This window comes from Megalopta genalis, chromosome 9 (genome assembly GCF_051020955.1).
Source record: "Megalopta genalis isolate 19385.01 chromosome 9, iyMegGena1_principal, whole genome shotgun sequence".
Classification (NCBI taxonomy): Eukaryota; Metazoa; Arthropoda; class Insecta; order Hymenoptera; family Halictidae; genus Megalopta; species Megalopta genalis.
Genome location: NC_135021.1, coordinates 1,154,949 through 1,177,357, shown reverse-complemented (window position 1 = coordinate 1,177,357; position 22,409 = coordinate 1,154,949).

Here is a 22,409-nt window from a genome sequence, read left to right as displayed (position 1 = left end):
TTTTCTGACATTAGATTTCGTTCTAAATGCTTAATCCCTATGTAAAAGTGTTATTTATGCAAGAATATCGTAGTTTGAGGTAAATCTAATTATAGGTTTTTTCAGAAAATTGAAAAGACCGAAAAATCGCTAGCGTAAAGTGCCATTTTCTGACATTAGATTTCGTTCTAAATGCTTCATCCCTATGTAAAAACGTTATTTAAGCAAGAATATCGTATTTTGAAGTATATCTATAATGATACGTTTTTTCAGAAAATTGAGAAAACCGAAAAATCACAAGAGTAAAGTGCCATTTTCTGACATTACATTTCGTTCTAAATGCTTCATCCCTATGTAAAAACGTTATTTAAGCAACAATATTGTACCTGGAAGGAAGTCTAAGAATAGGTTTTTACAGACATTTGAAAAAACCGAAAAATCACAAGAGTAAAGTGCCATTTTCTGACATTAGATTTCGTTCTAAATGCTTCATCCCTATGTAAAAACGTTATTGAAGCAAGAATATCGTATTTTGAAGTATATCTAATAATAGGTTCTTTCAGAAAATTGAAAAAGCCGTAAAATCACGAGAGTAAAGTTACATTTTCTGACATTACATTTCGTTCTAAATACTTAGTTCCAATGTAAAATCGTTAGCTAAGCCAGATTCTCGTATTTAAGAAAATCTAATGACAGGTTTTTTCAGAAAATTCAAAAAACCGTAAAATCATAAGAGGAAAGTGCCATTTTCTGACATTAGATTTCGTTCTAAATGCTTAATCCCTATGTAAAAGTGTTATTTATGCAAGAATATCGTAGTTTGAGGTAAATCTAATTATAGGTTTTTTCAGAAAATTGAAAAGACCGAAAAATCGCTAGCGTAAAGTGCCATTTTCTGACATTAGATTTCGTTCTAAATGCTTCATCCCTATGTAAAAACGTTATTTAAGCAAGAATATCGTATTTTGAAGTATATCTATAATGATACGTTTTTTCAGAAAATTGAAAAAACCGAAAAATCACAAGAGTAAAGTGCCATTTTCTGACATTACATTTCGTTCTAAATGCTTCATCCCTATGTAAAAACGTTATGTAAGCAAGAATATCGTATCTTGAAGTATATCTATAATGATAGGTTTTTTCAGAAAATTGAAAAAACCGTAAAATCACAAGAGTAAAGTGCCATTTTCTGACATTAGATTTCGTTCTAAATGCTTAATCTCTTCGTAAAAACGTTATTTAAGCAACAATATTGTACCTGGAAGGAAGTCTAAGAATAGGTTTTTACAGACATTTGAAAAAACCGAAAAATCACAAGAGTAAAGTGCCATTTTCTGACATTAGATTTCGTTCTAAATGTTTAATCCCTATGTAAAAACGTTATTGAAGCAAGAATATCGTATTTTGAAGTATATCAATAATGATAGGTCCTTTCAGAAAATTGAAAAAACCGAAAAATCACAGGAGTAAAGTGCCATTTTCTGACATTAGATTTCGTTCTAAATGCTTCATCCCTATGTAAAAACGTTATTTAAGCAAGAATATCGTATTTTGAAATATATATCTATAATGATAGGTTTTTCCAGAAAATTGAAAAAACCGAAAAATCACAAGAGTAAAGTGCCATTTTCTGACATTAGATTTCGTTCTAAATGTTTAATCCCTATGTAAAAACGTTATTGAAGCAAGAATATCGTATTTTGAAGTATATCAATAATGATAGGTCCTTTCAGAAAATTGAAAAAACCGAAAAATCACAGGAGTAAAGCGCCATTTTCTGACTTTAGATTTCGTTCTAAATACTTAATTCTAATGTAAAATCGTTAGTTAAGCAAGATTCTCGTATTTAAAAAAATCTAATGAGAGGTGTTTTCAGAAAATTGAAGAAGCCGAAAAATCACAAGAGTAAAGTGCCATTTTCTGACATTACATTTCGTTCTAAATACTTAGTTCTAATGTAAAATCGTTAGCTAAGCCAGATTCTCGTATTTAAGAAAATCTAAAGATAGGTTTTTTCAGAAAATTGAGAAAACCGAAAAATCACGAGAGTAAAGTGCCATTTTCTGACATTAGATTTCGTTCTAAATGCTTCATCCCTATGTAAAAACGTTATTTAAGCAAGAATATCGTATTTTGAAGTATATCTATAATGATAGGGTTTTCAGGAAATTGAAAAAACCGAAAAGTCACAAGAGTAAAGTGACATTTTCTGACATTACATTTCGTTCTAAATAATTAATTCTAATGTAAAATCGTTAGTTAAGCAAGATTCTCGTATTTAAAAAATCTGATGATAGGTTTTTTCAGAAAATTGAAAAAACCGAAAAATCACAGGAGTAAAGTGCCATTTTCTGACATTAGATTTCGTTCTAAATGCTTAATCCCTATGTAAAAACGTTATTTAAGCAAGAATATCGTATTTTGAAGAAAATCTAATGATAGGTTTTTACAGAAATTTGAAAAAACCGAAAAATCACTACAGTAAACCGCCATTTTCTGACATCAGATTTCGTTCTAAATGCTTAATCCCTATGTAAAAGTGTTATTTAAGCAAGAATATCGTAGTTTGAGGTAAATCTAATTATACGTTTTTTGAGAAAATTGAAAAAACCGAAAAATCGCTAGAGCAAAATGCCATTTTCTGACATTAGATTTCGTTCTAAATGCTTAATCCCTATGTAAAAACGTTATTTAAGCAAGAATATCGTATTTTGAAGAAAATCTAATGATAGGTTTTTTCAGAAAATTGAAGAAGCCGAAAAATCACAAGAGTAAAGTGCCATTTTCTGACATTACATTTCGTTCTAAATACTTAGTTCTAATGTAAAATCGTTAGCTAAGCCAGATTCTCGTATTTAAGAAAATCTAATGACAGGTTTTTTCAGAAAATTGAAAAAACCGTAAAATCATAAGAGGAAAGTGCCATTTTCTGACATTAGATTTCGTTCTAAATGCATAATCCCTGTGTAAAAGTGTTATTTAAGCAAGAATATCGTAGTTTGAGGTAAATCTAATTATAGGTTTTTTCAGAAAATTGAAAAAACCGAAAAATCGCTTCAGTAAACCGCCATTTTCTGACATCAGATTTCGTTCGAAATGCTTAATCCCTATGTAAAAACGTTATTTAAGCAAGAATATCGGACATTGAAGAAAATCAAATGATAGATTCTTTCAGAAAATTGAAAAATCCGAAAAATCACAAGAGTAAAGTGCCATTTTCTGACATTAGATTTCGTTCTAAATGCTTAATTCTAATGTAAAAACGTTATTTAAGCAGGAATATCGTACTTTGAAGAAAATCTAATGATAGGTTTTTTCAGAAAATTGAAAAAACCGAAAATTAACAAGAGTAAAGTGCCATTTTCTGACATTAGATTTCGTTCTAAATGCTTAATCTCTGTGTAAAAACGTTATTTAAGCAACAATATTGTACCTGGAAGGAAGTCTAAGAATAGGTTTTTACAGACATTTGAAAAAACCGAAAAATCACAAGAGTAAAGTGCCATTTTCTGAAATTAGATTTCGTTCTAAATGTTTAATCCCTATGTAAAAACGTTATTGAAGCAAGAATATCTTATTTTGAAGTATATCAATAATGATAGGTCTTTTCAGAAAATTGAAAAAACCGAAAAATCACAAGAGTAAAGTGCCATTTTCTGACATTAGATTTCGTTCTAAATGCTTAATCCCTATGTAAAAGTGTTATTTAAGCAAGAATATCGTAGTTTGAGGTAAATCTAATTATACGTTTTTTGAGAAAATTGAAAAAACCGAAAAATCGCTAGAGCAAAATGCCATTTTCTGACATTAGATTTCGTTCTAAATGCTTAATCCCTATGTAAAAACGTTATTTAAGCAAGAATATCGTATTTTGAAGAAAATCTAATGATAGGTTTTTACAGAAAGTTGAAAAAACCGAAAAATCACTAGAGTAAAGCTCCATTTTCTGACTTTAGATTTCGTTCTAAATACTTAATTCTAATGTAAAATCGTTAGTTAAGCATGATTCTCGTATTTAAAAAAATCTAATGAGAGGTGTTTTTAGAAAATTGAAGAAGCCGAAAAATCACAAGAGTAAAGTGCCATTTTCTGACATTACAATTCGTTCTAAATACTTATTTCTAATGTAAAATCGTTAGCTAAGCCAGATTCTCGTATTTAAGAAAATCTAATGACAGGTTTTTTCAGAAAATTGAAAAAACCGTAAAATCATAAGAGGAAAGTGCCATTTTCTGACATTAGATTTCGTTCTAAATGCTTAATCCCTATGTAAAAGTGTTATCTAAGCAAGAATATCGTATTTTGAAGTATATCTAATGATAGGTTTTTTCAGAAAATTGAAAAAACCGTAAAATCATAAGAGGGAAGTGCCATTTTCTGACATTAGATTTCGTTCTAAATGCTTAATTCCTATGTAAAAGTGTTATTTAAGCAAGAATATCGTAGTTTGAGGTAAATCTAATTATACGTTTTTTGAGAAAATTGAAAAAACCGAAAAATCGCTAGAGTAAAGTGCCATTTTCTGACATTAGATTTCGTTCTAAATTCTTAATCCCTATGTAAAAACGTTATTTAAGCAAGAATATCGTATTTTGAAGAAAATCTAATGATAGGTTTTTACAGAAATTTGAAAAAACCGAAAAATCACTACAGTAAACCGCCATTTTCTGACATCAGATTTCGTTCGAAATGCTTAATCCCTATGTTAAAGCGTTATTGAAGCAAGAATATCGTATTTTGAAGTATATATAATAATAGGTTCTTTCAGAAAATTGAAAAAACCGTAAAATCACGAGAGTAAAGTTCCATTTTCTGACATTAGATTTCGTTCTAAATGTTTAATCCCTATATAAAAACGTTATATAAGCAAGATTATGGTATTTTGAAGAAAATCTAATGATGGGTTTTTTCAGAAAATTGAGAAAACCGAAAAATCACAAGAGTAAAGTGCCTTTTTCTGACATTAGATTTCGTTCTAAATGCTTAATCCCTATGTAAAAGTGTTATTTAAGCAAGAATATCGTAGTTTGAGGTAAATCTAATTATACGTTTTTTGAGAAAATTGAAAAAACCGAAAAATCGCTAGAGCAAAATGCCATTTTCTGACATTAGATTTCGTTCTAAATGCTTAATCCCTATGTAAAAACGTTATTTAAGCAAGAATATCGTATTTTGAAGAAAATCTAATGATAGGTTTTTTCAGAAAATTGAAGAAGCCGAAAAATCACAAGAGTAAAGTGCCATTTTCTGACATTACATTTCGTTCTAAATACTTAGTTCTAATGTAAAATCGTTAGCTAAGCCAGATTCTCGTATTTAAGAAAATCTAATGACAGGTTTTTTCAGAAAATTTAAAAAACCGTAAAATCATAAGAGGAAAGTGCCATTTTCTGACATTAGATTTCGTTCTAAATGCATAATCCCTATGTAAAAGTGTTATTTAAGCAAGAATATCGTAGTTTGAGGTAAATCTAATTATAGGTTTTTTCAGAAAATTGAAAAAACCGAAAAATCGCTTCAGTAAACCGCCATTTTCTGACATCAGATTTCGTTCGAAATGCTTAATCCCTATGTAAAAACGTTATCTAAGCAAGAATATCGGACATTGAAGAAAATCAAATGATAGATTCTTTCAGAAAATTGAAAAATCCGAAAAATCACAAGAGTAAAGTGCCATTTTCTGACATTAGATTTCGTTCTAAATGCTTAATTCTAATGTAAAAACGTTATTTAAGCAGGAATATCGTACTTTGAAGAAAATCTAATGATAGGTTTTTTCAGAAAATTGAAAAAACCGAAAAATCGCTACAGTAAAGTGCCATTTTCTGACATTAGATTTCGTTCTAAATGCTCAATCCCTATATAAAAACGTTATTTAAGCGAGATTATGGTATTTTGAAGAAAATCTAATGATAGGTTTTTTCAGAAAATTGAGAAAACCGAAAAATCACGAGAGTAAAGTGCCATTTTCTGACATTAGATTTCGTTCTAAATACTTAATTCTAATGTAAAATCGTTAGTTAAGCAAGATTCTCGTATTTAAAAAAATCTAATGAGAGGTGTTTTCAGAAAATTGAAGAAGCCGAAAAATCACAAGAGTAAAGTGCCATTTTCTGACATTACATTTCGTTCTAAATACTTAGTTCTAATGTAAAATCGTTAGCTAAGCCAGATTCTCGTATTTAAGAAAATCTAATGATAGGTTTTTTCAGAAAATTGAAAAGACCTAAAAATCGCTAGCGTAAAGTGCCATTTTCTGACATTAGATTTCGTTCTAAATGCTTCATCCCTATGTAAAAACGTTATTTAAGCAAGAATATCGTATTTTGAAGTATATCTATAATGATAGGTTTTTTCAGAAAATTGAAAAAACCGAAAAATCACAAGAGTAAAGTGCCATTTTCTGACATTAGATTTCGTTCTAAATGCTTCATCCCTATGTAAAAACGTTATTTAAGCAAGAATATCGTATTTTGAAGAAAATCTAATGATAGGTTTTTACAGAAAGTTGAAAAAACCGAAAAATCACTAGAGTAAAGCGCCTTTTTCTGACATTAGATTTCGTTCTAAATGCATAATCCCTATGTAAAAGTGTTATTTAAGCAAGAATATCGTAGTTTGAGGTAAATCTAATTATAGGTTTTTTCAGAAAATTGAAAAAACCGAAAAATCGCTTCAGTAAACCGCCATTTTCTGACATCAGATTTCGTTCGAAATGCTTAATCCCTATGTAAAAACGTTATTTAAGCAAGAATATCGGACATTGAAGAAAATCAAATGATAGATTCTTTCAGAAAATTGAAAAATCCGAAAAATCACAAGAGTAAAGTGCCATTTTCTGACATTAGATTTCGTTCTAAATGCTTAATTCTAATGTAAAAACGTTATTTAAGCAGGAATATCGTACTTTGAAGAAAATCTAATGATAGGTTTTTTCAGAAAATTGAAAAAACCGAAAATTAACAAGAGTAAAGTGCCATTTTCTGACATTAGATTTCGTTCTAAATGCTTAATCTCTGTGTAAAAACGTTATTTAAGCAACAATATTGTACCTGGAAGGAAGTCTAAGAATAGGTTTTTACAGACATTTGAAAAAACCGAAAAATCACAAGAGTAAAGTGCCATTTTCTGAAATTAGATTTCGTTCTAAATGTTTAATCCCTATGTAAAAACGTTATTGAAGCAAGAATATCTTATTTTGAAGTATATCAATAATGATAGGTCTTTTCAGAAAATTGAAAAAACCGAAAAATCACAAGAGTAAAGTGCCATTTTCTGACATTAGATTTCGTTCTAAATGCTTAATCCCTATGTAAAAGTGTTATTTAAGCAAGAATATCGTAGTTTGAGGTAAATCTAATTATACGTTTTTTGAGAAAATTGAAAAAACCGAAAAATCGCTAGAGCAAAATGCCATTTTCTGACATTAGATTTCGTTCTAAATGCTTAATCCCTATGTAAAAACGTTATTTAAGCAAGAATATCGTATTTTGAAGAAAATCTAATGATAGGTTTTTTCAGAAAATTGAAGAAGCCGAAAAATCACAAGAGTAAAGTGCCATTTTCTGACATTACATTTCGTTCTAAATACTTAGTTCTAATGTAAAATCGTTAGCTAAGCCAGATTCTCGTATTTAAGAAAATCTAATGACAGGTTTTTTCAGAAAATTGAAAAAACCGTAAAATCATAAGAGGAAAGTGCCATTTTCTGACATTAGATTTCGTTCTAAATGCATAATCCCTATGTAAAAGTGTTATTTAAGCAAGAATATCGTAGTTTGAGGTAAATCTAATTATAGGTTTTTTCAGAAAATTGAAAAAACCGAAAAATCGCTTCAGTAAACCGCGATTTTCTGACATCAGATTTCGTTCGAAATGCTTAATCCCTATGTAAAAACGTTATTTAAGCAAGAATATCGTATTTTGAAGAAAATCTAATGATAGGTTTTTACAGAAAGTTGAAAAAACCGAAAAATCACTAGAGTAAAGCTCCATTTTCTGACTTTAGATTTCGTTCTAAATACTTAATTCTAATGTAAAATCGTTAGTTAAGCATGATTCTCGTATTTAAAAAAATCTAATGAGAGGTGTTTTTAGAAAATTGAAGAAGCCGAAAAATCACAAGAGTAAAGTGCCATTTTCTGACATTACAATTCGTTCTAAATACTTATTTCTAATGTAAAATCGTTAGCTAAGCCAGATTCTCGTATTTAAGAAAATCTAATGACAGGTTTTTTCAGAAAATTGAAAAAACCGTAAAATCATAAGAGGAAAGTGCCATTTTCTGACATTAGATTTCGTTCTAAATGCTTAATCCCTATGTAAAAGTGTTATCTAAGCAAGAATATCGTATTTTGAAGTATATCTAATGATAGGTTTTTTCAGAAAATTGAAAAAACCGTAAAATCATAAGAGGGAAGTGCCATTTTCTGACATTAGATTTCGTTCTAAATGCTTAATTCCTATGTAAAAGTGTTATTTAAGCAAGAATATCGTAGTTTGAGGTAAATCTAATTATACGTTTTTTGAGAAAATTGAAAAAACCGAAAAATCGCTAGAGTAAAGTGCCATTTTCTGACATTAGATTTCGTTCTAAATGCTTAATCCCTATGTAAAAACGTTATTTAAGCAAGAATATCGTATTTTGAAGAAAATCTAATGATAGGTTTTTACAGAAATTTGAAAAAACCGAAAAATCACTACAGTAAACCGCCATTTTCTGACATCAGATTTCGTTCGAAATGCTTGATCCCTATGTTAAAGCGTTATTGAAGCAAGAATATCGTATTTTGAAGTATATATAATAATAGGTTCTTTCAGAAAATTGAAAAAACCGTAAAATCACGAGAGTAAAGTTCCATTTTCTGACATTAGATTTCGTTCTAAATGTTTAATCCCTATATAAAAACGTTATATAAGCAAGATTATGGTATTTTGAAGAAAATCTAATGATGGGTTTTTTCAGAAAATTGAGAAAACCGAAAAATCACAAGAGTAAAGTGCCTTTTTCTGACATTAGATTTCGTTCTAAATGCTTAATCCCTATGTAAAAGTGTTATTTAAGCAAGAATATCGTAGTTTGAGGTAAATCTAATTATACGTTTTTTGAGAAAATTGAAAAAACCGAAAAATCGCTAGAGCAAAATGCCATTTTCTGACATTAGATTTCGTTCTAAATGTTTAATCCCTATGTAAAAACGTTATTGAAGCAAGAATATCGTATTTCGAAGTATATCTATAATGATAGGTTTTTTCAGAAAATTGAAGAAGCCGAAAAATCACAAGAGTAAAGTGCCATTTTCTGACATTACAATTCGTTCTAAATACTTATTTCTAATGTAAAATCGTTAGCTAAGCCAGATTCTCGTATTTAAGAAAATCTAATGACAGGTTTTTTCAGAAAATTGAAAAAACCGTAAAATCATAAGAGGAAAGTGCCATTTTCTGACATTAGATTTCGTTCTAAATGCTTAATCCCTATGTAAAAGTGTTATCTAAGCAAGAATATCGTATTTTGAAGTATATCTAATGATAGGTTTTTTCAGAAAATTGAAAAAACCGTAAAATCATAAGAGGGAAGTGCCATTTTCTGACATTAGATTTCGTTCTAAATGCTTAATTCCTATGTAAAAGTGTTATTTAAGCAAGAATATCGTAGTTTGAGGTAAATCTAATTATACGTTTTTTGAGAAAATTGAAAAAACCGAAAAATCGCTAGAGTAAAGTGCCATTTTCTGACATTAGATTTCGTTCTAAATGCTTAATCCCTATGTAAAAACGTTATTTAAGCAAGAATATCGTATTTTGAAGAAAATCTAATGATAGGTTTTTACAGAAATTTGAAAATACCGAAAAATCACTACAGTAAACCGCCATTTTCTGACATCAGATTTCGTTCGAAATGCTTAATCCCTATGTTAAAGCGTTATTGAAGCAAGAATATCGTATTTTGAAGTATATATAATAATAGGTTCTTTCAGAAAATTGAAAAAACCGTAAAATCACGAGAGTAAAGTTCCATTTTCTGACATTAGATTTCGTTCTAAATGTTTAATCCCTATATAAAAACGTTATATAAGCAAGATTATGGTATTTTGAAGAAAATCTAATGATGGGTTTTTTCAGAAAATTGAGAAAACCGAAAAATTACAAGAGTAAAGTGCCTTTTTCTGACATTAGATTTCGTTCTAAATGCTTAATCCCTATGTAAAAGTGTTATTTAAGCAAGAATATCGTAGTTTGAGGTAAATCTAATTATACGTTTTTTGAGAAAATTGAAAAAACCGAAAAATCGCTAGAGCAAAATGCCATTTTCTGACATTAGATTTCGTTCTAAATGCTTAATCCCTATGTAAAAACGTTATTTAAGCAAGAATATCGTATTTTGAAGAAAATCTAATGATAGGTTTTTTCAGAAAATTGAAGAAGCCGAAAAATCACAAGAGTAAAGTGCCATTTTCTGACATTACATTTCGTTCTAAATACTTAGTTCTAATGTAAAATCGTTAGCTAAGCCAGATTCTCGTATTTAAGAAAATCTAATGACAGGTTTTTTCAGAAAATTGAAAAAACCGTAAAATCATAAGAGGAAAGTGCCATTTTCTGACATTAGATTTCGTTCTAAATGCATAATCCCTATGTAAAAGTGTTATTTAAGCAAGAATATCGTAGTTTGAGGTAAATCTAATTATAGGTTTTTTCAGAAAATTGAAAAAACCGAAAAATCGCTTCAGTAAACCGCGATTTTCTGACATCAGATTTCGTTCGAAATGCTTAATCCCTATGTAAAAACGTTATTTAAGCAAGAATATCGTATTTTGAAGAAAATCTAATGATAGGTTTTTACAGAAAGTTGAAAAAACCGAAAAATCACTAGAGTAAAGCTCCATTTTCTGACTTTAGATTTCGTTCTAAATACTTAATTCTAATGTAAAATCGTTAGTTAAGCATGATTCTCGTATTTAAAAAAATCTAATGAGAGGTGTTTTTAGAAAATTGAAGAAGCCGAAAAATCACAAGAGTAAAGTGCCATTTTCTGACATTACAATTCGTTCTAAATACTTATTTCTAATGTAAAATCGTTAGCTAAGCCAGATTCTCGTATTTAAGAAAATCTAATGACAGGTTTTTTCAGAAAATTGAAAAAACCGTAAAATCATAAGAGGAAAGTGCCATTTTCTGACATTAGATTTCGTTCTAAATGCTTAATCCCTATGTAAAAGTGTTATCTAAGCAAGAATATCGTATTTTGAAGTATATCTAATGATAGGTTTTTTCAGAAAATTGAAAAAACCGTAAAATCATAAGAGGGAAGTGCCATTTTCTGACATTAGATTTCGTTCTAAATGCTTAATTCCTATGTAAAAGTGTTATTTAAGCAAGAATATCGTAGTTTGAGGTAAATCTAATTATACGTTTTTTGAGAAAATTGAAAAAACCGAAAAATCGCTAGAGTAAAGTGCCATTTTCTGACATTAGATTTCGTTCTAAATGCTTAATCCCTATGTAAAAACGTTATTTAAGCAAGAATATCGTATTTTGAAGAAAATCTAATGATAGGTTTTTACAGAAATTTGAAAAAACCGAAAAATCACTACAGTAAACCGCCATTTTCTGACATCAGATTTCGTTCGAAATGCTTGATCCCTATGTTAAAGCGTTATTGAAGCAAGAATATCGTATTTTGAAGTATATATAATAATAGGTTCTTTCAGAAAATTGAAAAAACCGTAAAATCACGAGAGTAAAGTTCCATTTTCTGACATTAGATTTCGTTCTAAATGTTTAATCCCTATCTAAAAACGTTATATAAGCAAGATTATGGTATTTTGAAGAAAATCTAATGATGGGTTTTTTCAGAAAATTGAGAAAACCGAAAAATCACAAGAGTAAAGTGCCTTTTTCTGACATTAGATTTCGTTCTAAATGCTTAATCCCTATGTAAAAGTGTTATTTAAGCAAGAATATCGTAGTTTGAGGTAAATCTAATTATACGTTTTTTGAGAAAATTGAAAAAACCGAAAAATCGCTAGAGCAAAATGCCATTTTCTGACATTAGATTTCGTTCTAAATGTTTAATCCCTATGTAAAAACGTTATTGAAGCAAGAATATCGTATTTCGAAGTATATCTATAATGATAGGTTTTTTCAGAAAATTGAAGAAGCCGAAAAATCACAAGAGTAAAGTGCCATTTTCTGACATTACATTTCGTTCTAAATACTTAGTTCTAATGTAAAATCGTTAGCTAAGCCAGATTCTCGTATTTAAGAAAATCTAATGACAGGTTTTTTCAGAAAATTGAAAAAACCGTAAAATCATAAGAGGAAAGTGCCATTTTCTGACATTAGATTTCGTTCTAAATGCTTAATCCCTATGTAAAAGTGTTATTTAAGCAAGAATATCGTAGTTTGAGGTAAATCTAATTATAGGTTTTTTCAGAAAATTGAAAAAACCGAAAAATCGCTAGAGTAAAGTGCCATTTTCTGAAATTAGATTTCATTCTAAATGCTTCATCCCTATGTAAAAACGTTATTCAAGCAAGAATATCGGACATTGAAGAAAATCAAATGATAGATTCTTTCAGAAAATTGAAAAATCCGAAAAATCACAAGAGTAAAGTGCCATTTTCTGACATTAGATTTCGTTCTAAATGCTTAATCTCTATGTAAAAACGTTATTTAAGCAACAATATTGTACCTGGAAGGAAGTCTAAGAATAGGTTTTTACAGACATTTGAAAAAACCGAAAAATCACAAGAGTAAAGTGCCATTTTCTGACATTAGATTTCGTTCTAAATGTTTAATCCCTATGTAAAAACGTTATTGAAGCAAGAATATCGTATTTTGAAGTATATCAATAATGATAGGTCCTTTCAGAAAATTGAAAAAACCGAAAAATCACAAGAGTAAAGTGCCATTTTCTGACATTAGATTTCGTTCTAAATGCTTCATCCCTATGTAAAAACGTTATTTAAGCAAGAATATCGTATTTTGAAGTATATCTATAATGATAGTTTTTTTCAGAAAATTGAAAAAACCGAAAAATCACAAGAGTAAAGTGCCATTTTCTGACATTAGATTTCGTTCTAAATGCTTACTCCCTATGTAAAAACGTTATTTAAGCAAGAATATCGTATTTTGAAGAAAATCTAATGATAGGTTTTTACAGAAAGTTGAAAAAACCGAAAAATCACTAGAGTAAAGCGCCATTTTCTGACTTTAGATTTCGTTCTAAATACTTAATTCTAATGTAAAATCGTTAGCTAAGCAAGATTCTCGTATTTAAAAAAATCTAATGAGAGGTGTTTTCAGAAAATTGAAGAAGCCGAAAAATCACAAGAGTAAAGTGCCATTTTCTCACATTACATTTCGTTCTAAATACTTAGTTCTAATGTAAAATCGTTAGCTAAGCCAGATTCTCGTATTTAAGAAAATCTAATGACAGGTTTTTTCAGAAAATTGAAAAAACCGTAAAATCATAAGAGGAAAGTGCCATTTTCCGACATTAGATTTCGTTCTAAATGCTTAATCCCTATGTAAAAGTGTTATCTAAGCAAGAATATCGTAGTTTGAGGTAAATCTAATTATAGGTTTTTTCAGAAAATTGAAAAAACCGTAAAATCGCTAGAGTAAAGTGCCATTTTCTGACATTAGATTTCGTTCTAAATGCTTCATCCCTATGTAAAAACGTTATTTAAGCAAAAATATCGTATTTTGAAGTATATCTAATGATAGGTTTTTTCAGAAAATTGAAAAAACCGTAAAATCATAAGAGGAAAGTGCCATTTTCTGACATTAGATTTCGTTCTAAATGCTTAATCCCTATGTAAAAGTGTTATTTAAGCAAGAATATCGTAGTTTGAGGTAAATCTAATTATAGGTTTTTTCAGAAAATTGAAAAAACCGAAAAATCGCTACAGTAAAGTGCCATTTTCTGACATTAGATTTCGTTCTAAATGCTTAATCCCTATGTAAAAACGTTATTTAAGCAAGAATATCGTATTTTGAAGAAAATCTAATGATAGGTTTTTACAGAAAGTTGAAAAAACCGAAAAATCACTAGAGTAAAGCGCCATTTTCTGACTTTAGATTTCGTTCTAGATACTTAATTCTAATGTAAAATCGTTAGTTAAGCAAGATTCTCGTATTTAAAAAAATCTAATGAGAGGTGTTTTCAGAAAATTGAAGAAGCCGAAAAATCACAAGAGTAAAGTGCCATTTTCTGACATTACATTTCGTTCTAAATACTTAGTTCTAATGTAAAATCGTTAGCTAAGCCAGATTCTCGTATTTAAGAAAATCTAATGATAGGTTTTTTCAGAAAATTGAAAAGACCTAAAAATCGCTAGCGTAAAGTGCCATTTTCTGACATTAGATTTCGTTCTAAATGCTTCATCCCTATGTAAAAACGTTATTTAAGCAAGAATATCGTATTTTGAAGTATATCTATAATGATAGGTTTTTTCAGAAAATTGAAAAAACCGAAAAATCACAAGAGTAAAGTGCCATTTTCTGACATTAGATTTCGTTCTAAATGCTTAATCCCTATGTAAAAACGTTATTTAAGCAAGAATATCGTATTTTGAAGAAAATCTAATGATAGGTTTTTACAGAAAGTTGAAAAAACCGAAAAATCACTAGAGTAAAGCGCCATTTTCTGACTTTAGATTTCGTTCTAAATACTTAATTCTAATGTAAAATCGTTAGCTAAGCAAGATTCTCGTATTTAAAAAAATCTAATGAGAGGTGTTTTCAGAAAATTGAAGAAGCCGAAAAATCACAAGAGTAAAGTGCCATTTTCTCACATTACATTTCGTTCTAAATACTTAGTTCTAATGTAAAATCGTTAGCTAAGCCAGATTCTCGTATTTAAGAAAATCTAATGACAGATTTTTTCAGAAAATTGAAAAAACCGTAAAATCATAAGAGGAAAGTGCCATTTTCCGACATTAGATTTCGTTCTAAATGCTTAATCCCTATGTAAAAGTGTTATCTAAGCAAGAATATCGTAGTTTGAGGTAAATCTAATTATAGGTTTTTTCAGAAAATTGAAAAAACCGTAAAATCGCTAGAGTAAAGTGCCATTTTCTGACATTAGATTTCGTTCTAAATGCTTCATCCCTATGTAAAAACGTTATTTAAGCAAAAATATCGTATTTTGAAGTATATCTAATGATAGGTTTTTTCAGAAAATTGAAAAAACCGTAAAATCATAAGAGGAAAGTGCCATTTTCCGACATTAGATTTCGTTCTAAATGCTTAATCCCTATGTAAAAGTGTTATCTAAGCAAGAATATCGTAGTTTGAGGTAAATCTAATTATAGGTTTTTTCAGAAAATTGAAAAAACCGTAAAATCGCTAGAGTAAAGTGCCATTTTCTGACATTAGATTTCGTTCTAAATGCTTCATCCCTATGTAAAAACGTTATTTAAGCAAAAATATCGTATTTTGAAGTATATCTAATGATAGGTTTTTTCAGAAAATTGAAAAAACCGTAAAATCATAAGAGGAAAGTGCCATTTTCTGACATTAGATTTCGTTCTAAATGCTTAATCCCTATGTAAAAGTGTTATTTAAGCAAGAATATCGTAGTTTGAGGTAAATCTAATTATAGGTTTTTTCAGAAAATTGAAAAAACCGAAAAATCGCTACAGTAAAGTGCCATTTTCTGACATTAGATTTCGTTCTAAATGCTTAATCCCTATGTAAAAACGTTATTTAAGCAAGAATATCGTATTTTGAAGAAAATCTAATGATAGGTTTTTACAGAAAGTTGAAAAAACCGAAAAATCACTAGAGTAAAGCGCCATTTTCTGACTTTAGATTTCGTTCTAAATACTTAATTCTAATGTAAAATCGTTAGTTAAGCAAGATTCTCGTATTTAAAAAAATCTAATGAGAGGTGTTTTCAGAAAATTGAAGAAGCCGAAAAATCACAAGAGTAAAGTGCCATTTTCTGACATTACATTTCGTTCTAAATACTTAGTTCTAATGTAAAATCGTTAGCTAAGCCAGATTCTCGTATTTAAGAAAATCTAATGACAGGTTTTTTCAGAAAATTGAAAAAACCGTAAAATCATAAGAGGAAAGTGCCATTTTCCGACATTAGATTTCGTTCTAAATGCTTAATCCCTATGTAAAAGTGTTATCTAAGCAAGAATATCGTAGTTTGAGGTAAATCTAATTATAGGTTTTTTCAGAAAATTGAAAAAACCGTAAAATCGCTAGAGTAAAGTGCCATTTTCTGACATTAGATTTCGTTCTAAATGCTTCATCCCTATGTACAAACGTTATTTAAGCAAGAATATCGTATTTTGAAGTATATCTAATGATAGGTTTTTTCAGAAAATTGAAAAAACCGTAAAATCATAAGAGGAAAGTGCCATTTTCTGACATTAGATTTCGTTCTAAATGCTTAATCCCTATGTAAAAGTGTTATTTAAGTAAGAATATCGTAGTTTGAGGTAATTCTAATTATAGGTTTTTTCAGAAAATTGAAAAAACCGAAAACTCGCTACAGTAAACTGCCATTTTCTGACATTAGATTTCGTTCTAAATGCTCAATCCCTATATAAAAACGTTATTTAAGCAAGATTATGGTATTTTGAAGAAAATCTAATGATAGGTTTTTTCAGAAAATTGAGAAAACCGAAAAATCACGAGAGTAAAGTGCCATTTTCTGAAATTAGATTTCGTTCTAAATGCTTCATCCCTATATAAAAACGTTATCTAAGCAAGATTATGGTATTTTGAAGAAAATCTAATGATAGGTTTTTTCAGAAAATTGAGAAAACCGAAAAATCACAAGAGTAAAGTGCCATTTTCTGACATTAGATTTCGTTCTAAATGCTTCAACCCTTTGTAAAAACGTTATGTAAGCAAGAATATCGTATCTTGAAGTATATCTATAATGATAGGTTTTTTCAGAAAATTGAAAAAACCGTAAAATCACAAGAGTAAAGTGCCATTTTCTGACATTAGATTTCGTTCTAAATGGTTCATCCCTATGTAAAAACGTTATTTAAGTAATAATATCGTATTTTGAAGAAAATCTAATGATAGGTTTTTACAGAAATTTGAAAAAACCGAAAAATCACTACAGTAAACCGCCATTTTCTGACTTTAGATTTCGTTCTAAATGCTTCATCCCTATGTAAAAACGTTATTTAAGCAAGAATATCGTATTTTGAAGTATATCTATAATGATACGTTTTTTCAGAAAATTGAAAAAACCGAAAAATCACAAGAGTAAAGTGCCATTTTCTGACATTACATTTCGTTCTAAATGCTTCAGCCCTATGTAAAAACGTTATGTAAGCAAGAATATCGTATCTTGAAGTATATCTATAATGATAGGTTTTTTCAGAAAATTGAGAAAACCGTAAAATCACAAGAGTAAAGTGCCATTTTCTCACATTAGATTTCGTTCTAAATGCTTAATCTCTATGTAAAAACGTTATTTAAGCAACAATATTGTACCTGGAAGGAAGTCTAAGAATAGGTTTTTACAGACATTTGAAAAAACCGAAAAATCACAAGAGTAAAGTGCCATTTTCTGACATTAGATTTCGTTCTAAATGGTTAATCCCTATGTAAAAACGTTATGTAAGCAAGAATATCGTATCTTGAGGTATATCTATAATGATAGGTTTTTTCAGAAAATTGAAAAAACCGTAAAATCACAAGAGTAAAGTGCCATTTTCTGACATTAGATTTCGTTCTAAATGCTCAATCCCTATGTAAAAACGTTATTTAAGCAAGAATATCGTATTTTGAAGTATATCTATAATGATAGGTTTTTTCAGAAAATTGAAAAAACCGTAAAATCACAAGAGTAAAGTGCCATTTTCTGACATTAGATTTCGTTCTAAATGCTTAATCTCTATGTAAAAACGTTATTTAAGCAACAATATTGTACCTGGAAGGAAGTCTAAGAATAGGTTTTTACAGACATTTGAAAAAACCGAAAAATCACAAGAGTAAAGTGCCATTTTCTGACATTAGATTTCGTTCTAAATGTTTAATCCCTATGTAAAATCGTTATTGAAGCAAGAATATCGTATTTTGAAGTATATCAATAATGATAGGTCTTTTCAGAAAATTGAAAAAACCGAAAAATCACAAGAGTAAAGTGCCATTTTCTGACATTAGATTTCGTTCTAAATGCTTAATCCCTATGTAAAAACGTTATTTAAGCAAGAATATCGTATTTTGAAGAAAATCTAATGATAGGTTTTTACAGAAAGTTGAAAAAACCGAAAAATCACGAGAGTAAAGCGCCATTTTCTGACTTTAGATTTCGTTCTAAATACTTAATTCTAATGTAAAATCGTTAGTTAAGCAAGATTCTTGTATTTAAAAAAATCTAATGAGAGGTGTTTTCAGAAAATTGAAGAAGCCGAAAAATCACAAGAGTAAAGTGCCATTTTCTGACATTACATTTCGTTCTAAATGCTCAATCCCTATATAAAAACGTTATTTAAGCAAGATTATGGTATTTTGCAGAAAATCTAATGATAGGTTTTTTCAGAAAATTGAGAAAACCGAAAAATCACAAGAGTAAAGTGCCATTTTCTGACATTAGATTTCGTTCTAAATGCTTCATCCCTATGTAAAAACGTTATGTAAGCAAGAATATCGTATCTTGAAGTATATCTATAATGATAGGTTTTTTCAGAAAATTGAAAAAACCGTAAAATCACAAGAGTAAAGTGCCATTTTCTGACATTAGATTTCGTTCTAAATGCTTCATCCCTATGTAAAAACGTTATTTAAGCAATAATATCGTATTTTGAAGAAAATCTAATGATAGGTTTTTACAGAAATTTGAAAAAACCGAAAAATCACTACAGTAAACCGCCATTTTCTGACTTTAGATTTCGTTCTAAATACTTAGTTCTAATGTAAAATCGTTAGCTAAGCTAGATTCTCGTATTTAAGAAAATCTAATAACAGGTTTTTTCAGAAAATTGAAAAGACCGTAAATTCATAAGAGGAAAGTGCCATTTTCTGACATTAGATTTCGTTCTAACTTCTTAATCCCTATGAAAAAGCGTTATTTAAGCAAGAATATCGTAGTTTGAGGTAAATCTAATTATAGGTTTTTTCAGAAAATTGAAAAAACCGAAAAACCGCTAGAGTAAAGTGCCATTTTCTCACATTAGATTTCGTTCTAAATGCATCATCCCTATGTAAAAACGTTATTGAAGCAAGAATATCGTATTTTGAAGTATATCTAATAATAGATTCTTTCAGAAAATTGAAAAACCGTAAAATCACGAGAGTAAAGTTCCATTTTCTGACATTACATTTCGTTCTAAATACTTAGTTCTAATGTAAAATCGTCAGCTAAGCCAGATTCTCGTATTTAAGAAAATCTAATGACAGGTTTTTTCAGAAAATTCAAAAAACCGTAAAATCATAAGAGGAAAGTGCCATTTTCTGACATTAGATTTCGTTCTAAATGCTCAATCCCTATATAAAAACGTTATTTAAGCAAGATTATGGTATTTTGAAGAAAATCTAATGATAGGTTTTTTCAGAAAATTGAGAAAACCGAAAAATCACAAGAGTAAAGTGCCATTTTCTGACATTAGATTTCGTTCTAAATGCTTAATCCCTATGTAAAAACGTTATTTAAGCAAGAATATCGTATTTTGAAGAAAATCTAATGATAGGTTTTTACAGAAAGTTGAAAAAACCGAAAAATCACGAGAGTAAAGCGCCATTTTCTGACTTTAGATTTCGTTCTAAATACTTAATTCTAATGTAAAATCGTTAGTTAAGCAAGATTCTTGTATTTAAAAAAATCTAATGAGAGGTGTTTTCAGAAAATTGAAGAAGCCGAAAAATCACAAGAGTAAAGTGCCATTTTCTGACATTACATTTCGTTCTAAATGCTCAATCCCTATATAAAAACATTATTTAAGCAAGATTATGGTATTTTGAAGAAAATCTAATGATAGGTTTTTTCAGAAAATTGAGAAAACCGAAAAATCACAAGAGTAAAGTGCCATTTTCTGACATTAGATTTCGTTCTAAATGCTTCATCCCTATGTAAAAACGTTATGTAAGCAAGAATATCGTATCTTGAAGTATATCTATAATGATAGGTTTTTTCAGAAAATTGAAAAAACCGTAAAATCACAAGAGTAAAGTGCCATTTTCTGACATTAGATTTCGTTCTAAATGCTTAATCCCTATGTAAAAGTGTTATTTAAGCAAGAATATCGTAGTTTGAGGTAAATCTAATTATACGTTTTTTGAGAAAATTGAAAAAACCGAAAAATCGCTAGAGCAAAATGCCATTTTCTGACATTAGATTTCGTTCTAAATGCTTAATCCCTATGTAAAAACGTTATTTAAGCAAGAATATCGTATTTTGAAGAAAATCTAATGATAGGTTTTTTCAGAAAATTGAAGAAGCCGAAAAATCACAAGAGTAAAGTGCCATTTTCTGACATTACATTTCGTTCTAAATTCTTAGTTCTAATGTAAAATCGTTAGCTAAGCCAGATTCTCGTATTTAAGAAAATCTAATGACAGGTTTTTTCAGAAAATTTAAAAAACCGTAAAATCATAAGAGGAAAGTGCCATTTTCTGACATTAGATTTCGTTCTAAATGCATAATCCCTATGTAAAAGTGTTATTTAAGCAAGAATATCGTAGTTTGAGGTAAATCTAATTATAGGTTTTTTCAGAAAATTGAAAAAACCGAAAAATCGCTTCAGTAAACCGCCATTTTCTGACATCAGATTTCGTTCGAAATGCTTAATCCCTATGTAAAAACGTTATGTAAGCAAGAATATCGTATCTTGAGGTATATCTATAATGATAGGTTTTTTCAGAAAATTGAAAAAACCGTAAAATCACAAGAGTAAAGTGCCATTTTCTGACATTAGATTTCGTTCTAAATGCTCAATCCCTATGTAAAAACGTTATTTAAGCAAGAATATCGTATTTTGAAGTATATCTATAATGATAGGTTTTTTCAGAAAATTGAAAAAACCGTAAAATCACAAGAGTAAAGTGCCATTTTCTGACATTAGATTTCGTTCTAAATGCTTAATCTCTATGTAAAAACGTTATTTAAGCAACAATATTGTACCTGGAAGGAAGTCTAAGAATAGGTTTTTACAGACATTTGAAAAAACCGAAAAATCACAAGAGTAAAGTGCCATTTTCTGACATTAGATTTCGTTCTAAATGTTTAATCCCTATGTAAAATCGTTATTGAAGCAAGAATATCGTATTTTGAAGTATATCAATAATGATAGGTCTTTTCAGAAAATTGAAAAAACCGAAAAATCACAAGAGTAAAGTGCCATTTTCTGACATTAGATTTCGTTCTAAATGCTTAATCCCTATGTAAAAACGTTATTTAAGCAAGAATATCGTATTTTGAAGAAAATCTAATGATAGGTTTTTACAGAAAGTTGAAAAAACCGAAAAATCACGAGAGTAAAGCGCCATTTTCTGACTTTAGATTTCGTTCTAAATACTTAATTCTAATGTAAAATCGTTAGTTAAGCAAGATTCTTGTATTTAAAAAAATCTAATGAGAGGTGTTTTCAGAAAATTGAAGAAGCCGAAAAATCACAAGAGTAAAGTGCCATTTTCTGACATTACATTTCGTTCTAAATGCTCAATCCCTATATAAAAACGTTATTTAAGCAAGATTATGGTATTTTGCAGAAAATCTAATGATAGGTTTTTTCAGAAAATTGAGAAAACCGAAAAATCACAAGAGTAAAGTGCCATTTTCTGACATTAGATTTCGTTCTAAATGCTTCATCCCTATGTAAAAACGTTATGTAAGCAAGAATATCGTATCTTGAAGTATATCTATAATGATAGGTTTTTTCAGAAAATTGAAAAAACCGTAAAATCACAAGAGTAAAGTGCCATTTTCTGACATTAGATTTCGTTCTAAATGCTTCATCCCTATGTAAAAACGTTATTTAAGCAATAATATCGTATTTTGAAGAAAATCTAATGATAGGTTTTTACAGAAATTTGAAAAAACCGAAAAATCACTACAGTAAACCGCCATTTTCTGACTTTAGATTTCGTTCTAAATACTTAGTTCTAATGTAAAATCGTTAGCTAAGCTAGATTCTCGTATTTAAGAAAATCTAATAACAGGTTTTTTCAGAAAATTGAAAAGACCGTAAATTCATAAGAGGAAAGTGCCATTTTCTGACATTAGATTTCGTTCTAACTTCTTAATCCCTATGAAAAAGCGTTATTTAAGCAAGAATATCGTAGTTTGAGGTAAATCTAATTATAGGTTTTTTCAGAAAATTGAAAAAACCGAAAAACCGCTAGAGTAAAGTGCCATTTTCTCACATTAGATTTCGTTCTAAATGCATCATCCCTATGTAAAAACGTTATTGAAGCAAGAATATCGTATTTTGAAGTATATCTAATAA